Source organism: Archocentrus centrarchus, chromosome 21 (assembly GCF_007364275.1).
Source record: "Archocentrus centrarchus isolate MPI-CPG fArcCen1 chromosome 21, fArcCen1, whole genome shotgun sequence".
NCBI classification, from domain to species: domain Eukaryota; kingdom Metazoa; phylum Chordata; class Actinopteri; order Cichliformes; family Cichlidae; genus Archocentrus; species Archocentrus centrarchus.
In genome coordinates, this window is record NC_044366.1 from 25,240,881 (window position 1) to 25,254,263 (window position 13,383).

The following is a 13,383-nucleotide window of genomic DNA, read 5'->3' on the forward strand; positions in this document are numbered from 1 at the left end:
TATGTAAGAATTTAGAGGTGCTGAGTTTGTGGAGAGGGTGAGCTTTGGGATTTTGTGCTCCATTTCACCCGTCATTGCTTAGAGAAGGCAAAGCATCTCCCTAATGGCTAGAGTCAGGGGCCCACGGAGATGAGAGGGGAGAAAGATTGTCAAGGGCACATTCTTAGACCTTTAAAATGGGTCTCAAGGATAGTTAGAGAATCAGACACTTATTCAGCAAGAAAGGGCACATAATTAAAGCTATGCTTCAAAACATAGCCCCTGGTACCGTCCCAGGCATTTTTATGGGTTGTACCAGTTGGATTAAGCCTCAAGGTTTGAAGGTTACATTAACACCGAGGGAGAAATCACAGCTTACATTAACCATATCTGTTATGTTTTTTGTCAACTTTTTCACATCTATTTTTAATGTTTTAAACTTCAAAATGATTGCTTTCTTGTCTCACCAGGAACGTGGATACTTTGGCAGAAGCATTTAATACCCTCCAAATCCTCTAATTACCTCTACATGCAAAATGCATGAAGTATGGATTTCATCTCCTGGCTCTTCACCCATGTCAATCTGTTGGAATTCATGTTATTAGCATCACTTTCAGAAATGGCAATGGTAGGGGGCGGAGGAGATAATGAGGGGGATGTCCCAGTACCACCAATGGATGATCTAGTGGCCCAAATGCAAGAAGACAGGGCTGCCAGTGGAGCCCCTGTCAGGGAGCGTCTAGTGTTTTTGTGATCACGCAGAAGGGGACAGACATTGATTGTGTGCAGTCTGACACAGAATCACAGCAGAGAGGAAAGGTCAGGGTCAAATGCCGTGAAAGTAAATAAATTGACTAAGCAGCACGCAACGTTCTTAGACGAACAATGTAGCCTGCATGTGTTTTTCATCATTAACTATTAATGTTAGTTGGCACCGTTTTCTTCTCTCTGATCACAGTGGGTGACATACAGTGATAGTCTCTAAAGTCTTGTTTATTAAGGAGATGTTTACTAATGACAGACACAGTTTAGATATGTAAGAAGAACATGCGCTATTATGGTAAAAATAGATGCAACTACTTTTGTTGAAAAATATATGTTCTTGTAGAAAAATACATCTTGAGCTTGTATGTGGTTTTCCCTGTAGACCTCAGACATCAAATATTTATCGGTTTCAGACAATAATAATAATACATAGTTTAAAATTTTTACTTTTATTTGTTGTAATTCACCAAAGAATGCCGCGTTTCAAGTTGGCAATAAGTACCCTAAGGCATGTAGGACAGTTTGTTTGTTCAAGTTTAATCTATAAAAATCTTTTTTTGTTTTTAGACTAATTTTTATGTAGTGTAGTGCAGGCTCCCCTCACAGTAGTAGGTGTGTAAGGTTGATGCTTTTCCTTTAATTTGTCATCCATCTGTAAATGAGAAACATGTCACACTGCAAAACATATGAGGCACAAAGCAAAACACCACGTTGGGTGTAGAAAAATTTGCGTGTCAGTAGTGAAGCACAGTACAAGTAGAATTTTCAGGTATCTGTATGTAACACAGATTCTAGGTCTGACCAACAGTCTCGCCCATGGGCAAGAGATGACATCCAGTGAGAATTTTAAAATATAATTAGACAAATCAAATCAAAGGGAAACAGTTCTGGCTACAGTATTTGGTGCATAAAAGTTAAGGAAGAAAACAGTGCAGTGCACCACTTGCAGAAGGGACAAAATACACAGTCAGTGGCACAGAGGGAGTATACAACCTAGCTACTAGACTGGCAAACCCCCCAGTATCAGCAAGCCAACTCTGCCTTCAGGCTGATACAGTCGGCCATGGCCTACAAAGAGAAATGAGGAAAAATAACAGTAGTGTTTGCGGTGTGGAGTAGAGTCTAAGTAGACTAAATTATAAGCATAATCAAATACACCTACCTTCAATGAACCCAACCCAAGTACAGCCATTGGCTCACAGCAATTATGAAAAACACACAAAACCACTCTGTAATATAAATAAATAAATTCCCACAGTAAATATGGAGGTCAGTTAGTGTGCAGGTGATACCAGTCAAACATGTCACATGTATTTTACTTGAGTATTTATTTTACTGACAACTTTTTACTTTTACGCACTACATTTTAAACCAAACTTCTCTACTTTCTTCTCTTTAGATTTTCAAAACAGGTTTGTTATTTTAGGTTTAAGACATTTTCATTTTTGTTATCATTTTCCATTACTGCACGGTTTAAAACATCAAACTGATTCGAACCTAAAAGGAGAGAATAACAATAACACATTCAAGACAATCCTACTGGTGTATCCATCAACAGATCTTATCACACACAAAGATAATTTGTAGCACTATACTCAGGGGTTAAAGGGTTTTTGGTGTAGATATCCATAAATTGTGGTTACAGTACTTCAGCATCTAACTAGCCCAACAGAAGAGAAGCAAAGATAAAGGGACTTTATTTTAAGTGGCAGGTAATTTGGAATGTTTCTAACAGTTCAACAAATATCAGCAAACACACAAACTGTTTCAGTGCAGTTTGTCTTATAATATTCCTGCTAGCTAAGAGTACAGCTGGTGTAGAGAATGATCAGATAAAGTTTGTATTCCCTTGTATTAATATTATTTTATTATAATATTAATATGACATGAATAAAGACATTGATTCAGTACTTCAACTTTTACCAGAGTGTCTGTACTTAAGTGACGAATGTGTGTACTTTTGCCACCTCTGCTGAACAGGTACTTCACGCCCACGTGGCATACCTCACTCTCCACACTCAACTTCGTGTGTGACTTTAAATGTGACAATTTATTTAAAGGCATTTGAACATAATTACAGCAGTAAACAACTATGTACTATGCAACGGTGGTGTCACACTTCTTCTGTGTGCCTTATTTTGAGCTTGACTTTTCTAGATTATGCCTTGGTAGACGTGCAATTAGTGCATGTTATTCACTGCCTTTGTGTTGGCCCTCCCTGTGTTAATGGAAATGAAATTAACAGTTTCTTTTTTTTTCTCCAAAGATTTATGCCCTGACAAAGCTGGCATGGTCAGAATTTGCCATAAACAGCAATCTGTCTGGTGTAAATGGATGGGCATTACGAAGCCAGTCAGTCATGATTTAAATCCCTGTAGGAGTATTATTGTTGACCACGTGCATCCCTTTATGGTCACATTTTACCCATCTTGTAAAGACTGCTTATAGCATGATAATCTACCGTATCCCAAATAGAAGTTATCTTAAACTGGTTTTGTGTAGTGTACTATAGTGGTCTCCCCCAGGCACCGGATCTGAATCCAATAGAACACCTTTGTGATGTGGTGTGGAAAAGGATTCACAGCATCAATGTGCACCTGACAAGTTTGCAGAAATTACGTGATGCAATCATATCAACATGGAACAGAATAGAGCTTTTTCACAGCAGACTTTTTGACTTGTCGGAGCAAGAAAAGCACAGGTGAAATAAATTTCATTAACAACGGCTCAGTTTCTTTAAGTGCCCCGGTAAGCCATGACAGAGAGCCAGCACGCACAGCTGGAATTCTCATAAGCTGAATGCAGCCATCATTAAGACACCTGTGCTTTTCCTGCTATAACATGTCAAAATGTCTGCTGTGACAAAGGTCTGACTTAAAGGAGTGCTTCCAACGTCTCGTGGAATACATGCTTCAAAGACCTGAGACTGTTTTCAGAGCAAAGGAAGGCCCTATCACATATTAATTCCTGCAGTTCCCGCAGTGAACGTGTAATCCAGAAAGTCCTGAAGCTAATTTTAAATATTCTACAAGGATACAAACAGGTGAGAGGTTAAAAAAAAAAAAAAGGTATGAACAAAGCAAGAAACCCTGCCACAACTTGGGCCATAGTTCTGCTTTGCTCATTTCTTGTTACTTTTAAATATATGCATCTTCCAGAAAACTTAATTCTAATCACCAATGTGTGGAAAAATACATAAAAGGAATATTGCTTTTGCCCACACACAGGCAGCAGGGCCATACAAAGGCAATGTCGACATAACATTAAGTGTGAATGCAACTTGTTAGTTTACTGAAGTAATGATGGGATATAATGACCCTCCTTAAGGAACAAAAGATGTTGTAGCCACTAATGCAGTTTTGCTGTAGCTATTCAAGCAGCAACCTCTTGAATACCCCTTATTATTTCCTCTCCCTACAGCATTAAATAGCATGTCTGATACAAAATACAGATTTGACCTGTATAACCTGAATAACAGCTGTTACTGAAACTGGTTAGGGGCATGGCTGATGGACAGGTGTCCCGACACAGGCAGCTGTCTGCAAGTCTTCACATCTGATCCGTGGAGCCACTGAACTGGAGCTCTTTTGCTCTTTGAGGGCCTTTTGGGGCATTTTCAATCAAATTTTATGACAAATTTAGTATGATGTACAGGCTGTGCAAGGATTTTATGCTTCTGTTCTGGTTAGTGAAATTCTAGCATTTTATTTACTTGATATTTAAAACAGTTAGAAGTTAGGATATGTATTTTTTGTGCATTGCATTATTACAGTTTATAAATAAAGTTTGAAGAAGAGTGGGCCACAATTCCTCCACGGTAATGTGAAAGACATGTAATACAGAAAACAATTACTTCAAGTCGGTTCTGGGTGTGGTGCATTCCAATGTTACGCCTTATTGTAATCACATTATGTTTTTCAGAAACAGAGTAATGCAGCACCTTACTGTACTAAATTCAGTAATCACATTACAGTTACAATTATGTTGTCACTTTCATTAGGAAGGTTCTTCTGTTAGCTGCACAACAGGTGGTCAGAAATAGGAAGAAAAGCATCTGACACAATGAACTGATTTCAGTTTGTTAGCTGGGTGGTAATGCAAATTTTGCACATTTTGAAATCCTATCTTTGAGGAGTGGAGATAAGGGCATCACTGTTATTTTTATTGCATGAAAGTATAAAGGGCACAATGGTGAAGTGCAAACAGTGTCCAGGACAGAAGCAACTGCATCATACTGCAACCACAACTTTGGTTTGTTGCAACCAAACCATCTGCACAGGCAACATGCTAACACCAAGCAAGCGAAGAATCTGGAGTGGTGTTAAAGCTGAGTACAGTATGAGAGAGTGTGAGAGCTGTACTACAAAACTGAACACACCTGTTCCCTATGCACACCTGAGACCTAGTAACACTAACGAGTCACATGACATTTTTGGAGGGGAAATGACAAGCAGTGCTCAATTTGGATTTTTATGGGTGTAGTCTCTTAGGGATGTACTCACTTTTGTAGCCGCTGGTTTAGACATTAATGGCTGTATATTGAGTTATTTTGAGGGAGGAATAAATTTACACTATTATATAAGCTGCACACAGACTACTTTTCATTGTGTCAAAGTGTCATTTTGTCAGTGTTGTCCCATGAAAAGATATACTTAAATATCTGCAGAAATGTGAGGGGTGTACTCACTTTTGTGACACACTGTAAGCTCTACATATTTCTGCAGCAGAATCCCTGTGGGGTGGATTTCAACTTTACATTTTGTTGTTGATTTTGTGTTCATACATAAGCACTAAATATGTATGTCCTCACTTATGTGTTGGTGTGTGGGACTGTACCCTTGGGTTTATATTGTTCACTGATAATTATGTGAAAATGCATTTCATGTCATATGTTACGCAGTCATTAATGTATCAAGTAGTGTAAAAAATACTTTGAGTTACACAAATTTAGTATAATGAATTAAGTAACATACTGCCTTACTTTTAAGAAATTTGCAATACATTGCTTTTTTTTTTGAGCAACAATCCCAACACTGCTTCGCATTAGTTCAACTTGTTGCTGCAGGAAGTGGTTCTACAAGCTACATGCTCAGGTGTACTTAGTTTTTCTAACACTGATTCTGCATTGTGACTTGGTTTTTGTTAAATAAATAAGGATAGCTTGTAATATGTCATGTGTTGCTATTCATCTGAGGTTGTAGTTACATAATGTTAAGACCTGGTAAGGACTGAAAATTATGTCCTGATATGTAAAACAGAGGGTGTACTTTCTTTTTACCATGACTGTATAATAATGAAGTCTGTCCTAGTGACTCCTTGTTGACTTTAAAGGTAAAGAGTGGAGTCATATTTCAAACTAAACTACTTACACGTAGCTTCTTTTAGTTTGAACCAAATCAGTAATAAGAAATGTATTCTTTACTCTGCTGTTAAAGACTTAGTTATCTCTTCGTTTTTAATAGATGCAACAATCATTTATTTTCTACATCCTCCCCCTATTAAAGTCACTGGACTCCAAAGCGTTCTTGAAAAACATTACTATTTTTGTCTAAGTATCAGAGGTGCAGCAGAAATCTACAACAAAGGTGAGTGAGATTTAATTGACTTAAAACTGTGTACTGAGTCATCACTTGTCACACGCCCTGTCTGAACCTCTTTAAAAGGCGCTCCTCACTCATTATTTTGATACAGCTGTAAGCCTCACCTTTTCTGATCAAACGTTTCTTAATATCACAATCCCCAAACTTATCCTTAAAGACAGCGCTGTATCGTTATATGTGTTTCATCTCCTCAAAAAACTTCTTGTAAGCGACTATTGATGCGATGGAGTTGAACTGCCTCCTTTTGAAATGCTCCCCTCAAAGGTGCTGAATCCAAATCTCTACACAATTGAGCTGAGCCACGGGGACTTTGCGTGGAAAATCAAACACTGTTTCAAGCACTTCCAAGCTCTTCATCAGTGGCTGCTGATGTTCAAGGCTCTTCTAAACCTCCCCCTGCCAAACCGCATGTAAGAACTGCTAATTTGTTCACCTTTTGTCACTCACTTAGATATGCAGCACACAAATCCTGCACACACATGCACGTGCAAAATCGCATAAAGCACAGTATTTCAATAGATAGCCAACTTTTTTTTTTTAACCTGCCATTCTTTTACATCCCTGAGTGTTTTTCAGCTCTGACTACTCAGTTTTGCATGTGTTTCGGCACAATTAAGAACCTTAGACAGATAATATATGCTCTCATAATAAAAATGAATAATTGCTAACAAAACCACTTTTTTTTTTCCTCTTAGCGTGCCCCAAGTTTGTAGTGTAGCAACTGGAGTCAAGTGTGGGATGAGTTTATGCAAAAGTATCTGAAACGGGGCGTGATGTTAGTAAGCGTTGCAGGGTGGCAGTTATTGGGTTATGGATGTGCGCTACAGTTGAGTGGAAAACAGCTGGACTCTGTCAGATGCAGCCAGAGAACTCCCTGAGAAAAATTCTCGAAAGCAACACGTACAGCATCTATCTATCGACCGTAAGCGCAGCTACCTCCAGTCAAAGCCCCGTAGAATGACATTAACTCTATTGGAAGAGAACCATCTACACTTTAATTAGGTGCGAAAGCTAACAGTAATTTTATTCTTGTCAAAGTGCTTTGGCCTGCATGAGGAGAGTCCCTTCATAGAGGACGGTGATGGAGAATAGCTTGCATTAATGAGGGGAAACACAGCAGGCGGGAGCAAGAAAGTATCACTTAAAGAGCTAAGATGGCGGCTAATATCCATTGCCTACAGAAAAAAGGATGAGATGACACCTTACAATAATGCATAAGTGCAAAGTAAGCATTTTATAGTTAAAGCAAATTTGTTCATAAAGGAAATATGAGGTAGAACTGGTTCAGAAGTTTTTTGTTTTTTTCTGATGAAAGGTTTACAGTTTTATTAGACTGTCCATGTGTCAGAGATAACTTAGCTTTTTTTTTTCATAGACTGAAGGAGAAATTCAATATTTTTATGTTTCTTTTCAGCAAGATAAGCAAAAAATCTATTTTTTCATATTTGAACGACTCTCAGCACTCCTCATGTTTACGCCTGGACTTTTTTTGGAAAGTATTCTGATCTCATTCATTAAAATCTGATTCCCAAACAAATGTGGAAACATGCCTGTTTTATTTGACTGTTGTATTTATTATTGCTCTGTATGCTGAGGGAAACATGGGTTATATTGGATGTATTACATGAGTGATCATGCACACGCCTAGAAATATTTGAATTTTGATTCCTTTGCTACTCAGGAATTTGTGTGTGTGTCTGTTAGCCCACAAGTAGTGTGTTAGCAGGGATAATTGCATATTATTGTTTTTAACATCAGCACATGCCTCATGTCCCTAAATAATAATTATCTCATGCAGGTCCGATCTGTTACATCTGAGTTAATAAAACAGATTCAGCTTTCTACACGCAGTCGTTAAACATTGTGTGTGCGTGTGTGTGTGTGTGTATTTTCACTAAGTCTGACTCTGTACACTTTTTAGACAGTTAGTGGTGAAGGTGAATTCTTTTGTTCTCTACATGAAGCAAAGGGACGGCTGAGGGGAATGGCGGGCCTCTGTGACAGGGGCACGACATCAAGATGGGAACTCAGGAACACAATCACCATCAAGAACCTCTGTAGGCAGGTTCATACTTAGATTCTGCTGCGATATCATGACCGCATATTTGTGCTGACTGTATTAATACATGTGCTGTGTATGTTGTTGTATGTATGCCACAGATGTCTGAGGCACATAGTCTGGGAACAAACCATGCTGCCTCTATGAGGACTAACAGTGTAACATAGCAATACTCAGAAGGCGTTATTTCAACTAGATCCAATTGTAAAGAAGTAAACATGTCTCCTTACTGGTGTTTTAAAACACACCTTAATACTTGATAACAGCAACTGACACCTGGACAAAATATCTTTTTCCATCACCATCTATCAAAGGCTTATTTCTTCATTGTAAATAATAAATAATGCAGTCCTAATACAATATTAATCAGTGGCGAGTTTGAGAAGGTGTTTGAACCTGTGGTTTAGTCCACATAACAAAGTTGTAGCCCTACAATCAGGCCCTACCTGGATCGTCTGTTATGGAAGACAAGTTCTCACGTTAAAGCAAACTAATGTATACTAATGTACTAATGTGTAAATGCTTAGTTGAGCACCAGAGGTGATAATAATGTATCACTGCAAGTAGTTCTTTTCATCTTTCACAATCATTTAATTCACAGTTAATAGACAAAGCAATAATACACCTAAACAATAACTATAAATGAGAAGAAACGTGTAACAGTGATTTCATTTTATTAATGATATCAAAACCTTCAAAGCAAAGACTGTATATAAAAGATGGACATACTGTAGCCTCAGTGTCTGAAAACTGAAGCCAGTGCAGGTAGTTGAATTATTTCTAATGGCCAGATAACATTAAGTGTTCTGACCGCAAAAGAGAAGTTTGTGCCCGAGATACATCAAAGGGCATATCTGTGCAAAATAGCCTCTATGACATGTCACCAGTTCTTTCTTTATTTTTTGACATATTTGCAGGCATTTTTTTTCTTTTCAAACGTTCCACTAGCGTTTAATTTATGCCCATAACGTCATCACTTTCAACATGTTTTGCCTCCTGTGGTCGCATTAAACGCTCTTTAAAATAAACCAGGTTTCTCTCAAAGGGGATGTTTGGTCTCATCAGGTTACATGGTGCCATATAAGGCCCTCAGCCTAACCTCTCCTGAAGTTAGTTAGTCAAGTTGAGGGCTGTGAACAGCCCCACTCCAGCTGAAATGACAAGGAAAAAGAAAAAAAAGGCAGTCTTTGTAACATTTTCTACTGATGTTTTCTTAAAGTGCTGGGTTTCACTGGTGGTAAGTTGTGGTTTAGTACACACAAAGCATTATCCATTTTTACCTACCAGTTTTGTTGTCTTTCTTGCTATTAGTTACAGCTTTTGATATACCATGTTGGGTAACACTTTATATACGACTAAGGTCTTAGTCCCGGAACTTACTTTACAGGGTACATCCGTGTAAAATACGTGTACTGCACTTACGGCCTTAGTTATAAAGTGTTACCCTATGTTGTAGCAGTTTTTACCATTTGGCAACTACACAAACTTGGACTCTGTTAGTGTATAGAATTTACCACTGTATTGAGATATTATTAACTACAAAGTACTGATACGGCACATTAAAAACTATTTAATCACTTATTTTATGCAGTTATATATTATAATAGTAAACACAAAGTTACAACACATCTGGATTCCCCCCCTCATGGAGTGTCTCAAATCACATCATTTCACCACTGGTAAAGAAGTCTGTGAGAAAACAGCTTGCCCCGTGAGTTTATCACCTTAGTCCCTAGTTTCAAATCTCATTTAATGTTAATAAAATAAGATAGTGTTAAATCTGTTCATTATGGTTCCATTTACAGTAAAATTATAGTAAACTCCAAAAATTCACAACTATCACAATTCTTTATCACCTGCAGTCATCAATATTCTTCTGTGGGCAGAGACAGAGATTAAGTCCTGTCCAACCCCATCAACTTTATCCAGAGCCTCCACAGGTGTCTGTAGCCCTGCCTCATAGAATGACGGAACCATCATAACACATCACGGCTCAGAGTGGAAGAGTGGCAGCACCCAGCTAGTCTACTGTACACTATAGGCCCCTGGGCACGAATATGCGGTGGATCTGATCATTCCCTTGATGCCAAGGATGACTCTCTCAGGGCATGACAAAATGCTTTGTCTGTATGTGACTCCCACCAGGTTCTTTCTTACAGAGGTCAGGATTTAGACCAGGAGAATGACCACATGAACTGAGTGGCCAGAGGGAAATTGTAGGAAAAAAAAAAAAAGGAAGGACGTGTGTGACGTGGCTGTGGTTAACTTGATTTGTTTTGTGCTGCGGTCCCTGCTGTTGCCTCTTTCCTGGTGCTGCTCACAAAAGTGTTCTGCCAAAATCCCTTATGTCGCCCTGGTACCCCAGGCCCTGGCATGATTGACACCCTGTCACATTATCTTATGACAGCGCTGGTGGAGCGAGCGAGAGAGAGAGAGAGAGCGCTAAGAAGTGATACTGGGACACAACATACACGGTTACACATACATGCCTGCACAAATGCATGCACGCATGCACGCACAGATACAGTAAACACAAACACGCCCTGAGGAGCTTCAACACACACCAGCTGGGTAATGAAAATACATCTCGTCCTTGATGTGTCTGCATGTGTACATTCTCATGCTCTAGAGGCAGAATTCACCAAGCGCTTGAGAAGGTTCATACAGGGCCACAGATGTTTTGCACATCATATATTGCGCTCCGGAGATGTGCTATTTTAGGCAGCAGGGTGTACGGAAGAATACGCTGATACCTTTATGAGCATCAGTTTCTATAGCCAGTAGTTCCAGGGTTTTATTTATGTCGTTTTGTACCCAAGAGATGTTGTTTTGTGACAATGTAACACCTCTAGTATTCCATATCAAGGGGTGATAAATCAACAAAGAGACCTAAAATAGATGAAAGTCAAGAAAGGAGAGTTAAAAGTTGGTCTCATCTTTATTCTAAAGTTAGTATGATGCAAGTCTCAGAAAACGCCGAATTGGTAACATTGTACCTTTACGGCGTATTTGACAAGAAACAAAGCTTCCTCTTTAAAAAGCATCTCCCAAATCAGCATTTTCATTACTGCTGTTCCAGTACAGTACAATTACAAATGCGCCAGTATCAACTACAACTTCTGTTCTATTGTGTTTTGAGTAGATGAGGCATTCTCATCCTCAGTGGAGAAAGGGACCCCTTACAATGGGCGAACCATTTCCAAGGACCACCCTCATAATTATACACATGTAGGTTAATTTCATTCAAATTGCATTTGCATTTGACAGCAATAATACCTTTCAAATTACTATTCTGTTCTGCTGTTCTCAGTAAAACACAGCTTGATATAGCTAACTACATATCTTCTAAATTTAGCTCATTCTGGCTTAGCGTCACTCGGTGATGATGCCTGACTTATAAATATTTCTCCATGCTCGCCAGTAAATGTGCCCCATCTAAATATGCACTTACAGTACCAGGAACTTAGAAAAAATTAAAGTAGTTTGCCAGTACTTTGTCGTTGGGCGTCTTGTTCTATTTTTACTTCTTGTTTGCAAAAATCCTGCACCTAAAGTCTAACATAAGAAAAAGAATAACTTTATTGATCCCAGAGGGAAATTCACAGGTCTCACGTTGCTCATCTGCTATTGGTATGAGGATTGAAAAGCCTGATGGCTGTGGGTACGAAAGATTTTCTGTATCGCTCTGTTTTACAACGGAGCGAGATCAATCTTCCAGCAACAGGAGAGAAAAAGAAGAGCACTCTGAGGATGAAGTACAAAAAAAAATCTAAACCTCACTTTGTTTGGGTAATTCTTTTAATTCTGATACATAATATAACTGAACTATATCCAGGAAACATTCAGTGGATTGTGGACTTTACAGTGTATATTCAATTTTCAATCAAATGCTGCACAGTTGACTTCTACATTCTGACAAGCGTCTCAGACAAAACTGTTGGATTTTACAAACAAAAGGACTTTTTTTTTGTCTCTGATTTGGTTCTTAGGGTTGTGTTGTTTCCACCTGGGACAGTTTGGGAAGCATGAAATCCTCAGCCACTGCCCAGGCTTCCCCACACAGCTTCCCAGTTCAACCCTATATGCTATCAACTGCCAATATCCTGCTTACTTGTGCTACTTTTCTCTTTTAACAGACAGCTTTTGTAAGCAGATTTGAACAACTGCCACATAAAGGAACTTATTTTAACACTTATTTGCCATGAAACCTCACAGTGTGAAACTACACTATAATGCACTAAAAATACGACAGGTTAAGAGCTTTGGTATTCGTCAGAAGTTGTTAAGGACAGGCTGATATTCCCAATTCTCTAAGCAGAACAGACAGCGGTAACCCTTTCCGTAAACGGGACTCACAGGGAGCCTTTTCCAACAGTGGGCCACGAATATTTGTGGGCATGAACTTCTCCGAGGGCCAGGTCAGGTCAAGCATGCCGTTAACAGCTGGATGAGGATGATGGATGTCAGACCACAGCACATGTCAAAGATATACATCTGACAGCTGGATGACATTGAACTGAAAGTGAAGAAGAAATTATTATCAGTGAATTATTTTATAAACCATAGCGATATATTATTATTTCAAATAAAGTTCCATCTTGTGCTCATGTGTTGAATTTGTTTAGTTTATTTTGTTCATACACACCACCTGCAAGGTCAGACCAATCTTCAGCACAAAATCTGGGCATTTCCATTAGTTATTACATAGGTTTAGTAAGCAGTCGGGCCAAAATGAAACCCCGATTAGCATCTGAGGCCCACTTTAAGGGTTGATATTCATCTACCTTCATCTCCCACACTAAGAGATGGAGGCTAATCTCTAAGGGTACCCTGTAACCCCCTATTGCCTGTCTTTCCATTCCCTACACTCCCCTTCTTCCCTCCTTCCCCCTCTTGAGGCCTGCATTAAACATAAAGACTCTTCATGGATGAGTGAGTCAACAAATTACCACAGCCAATAAATGGGAAAAAATGATCTGC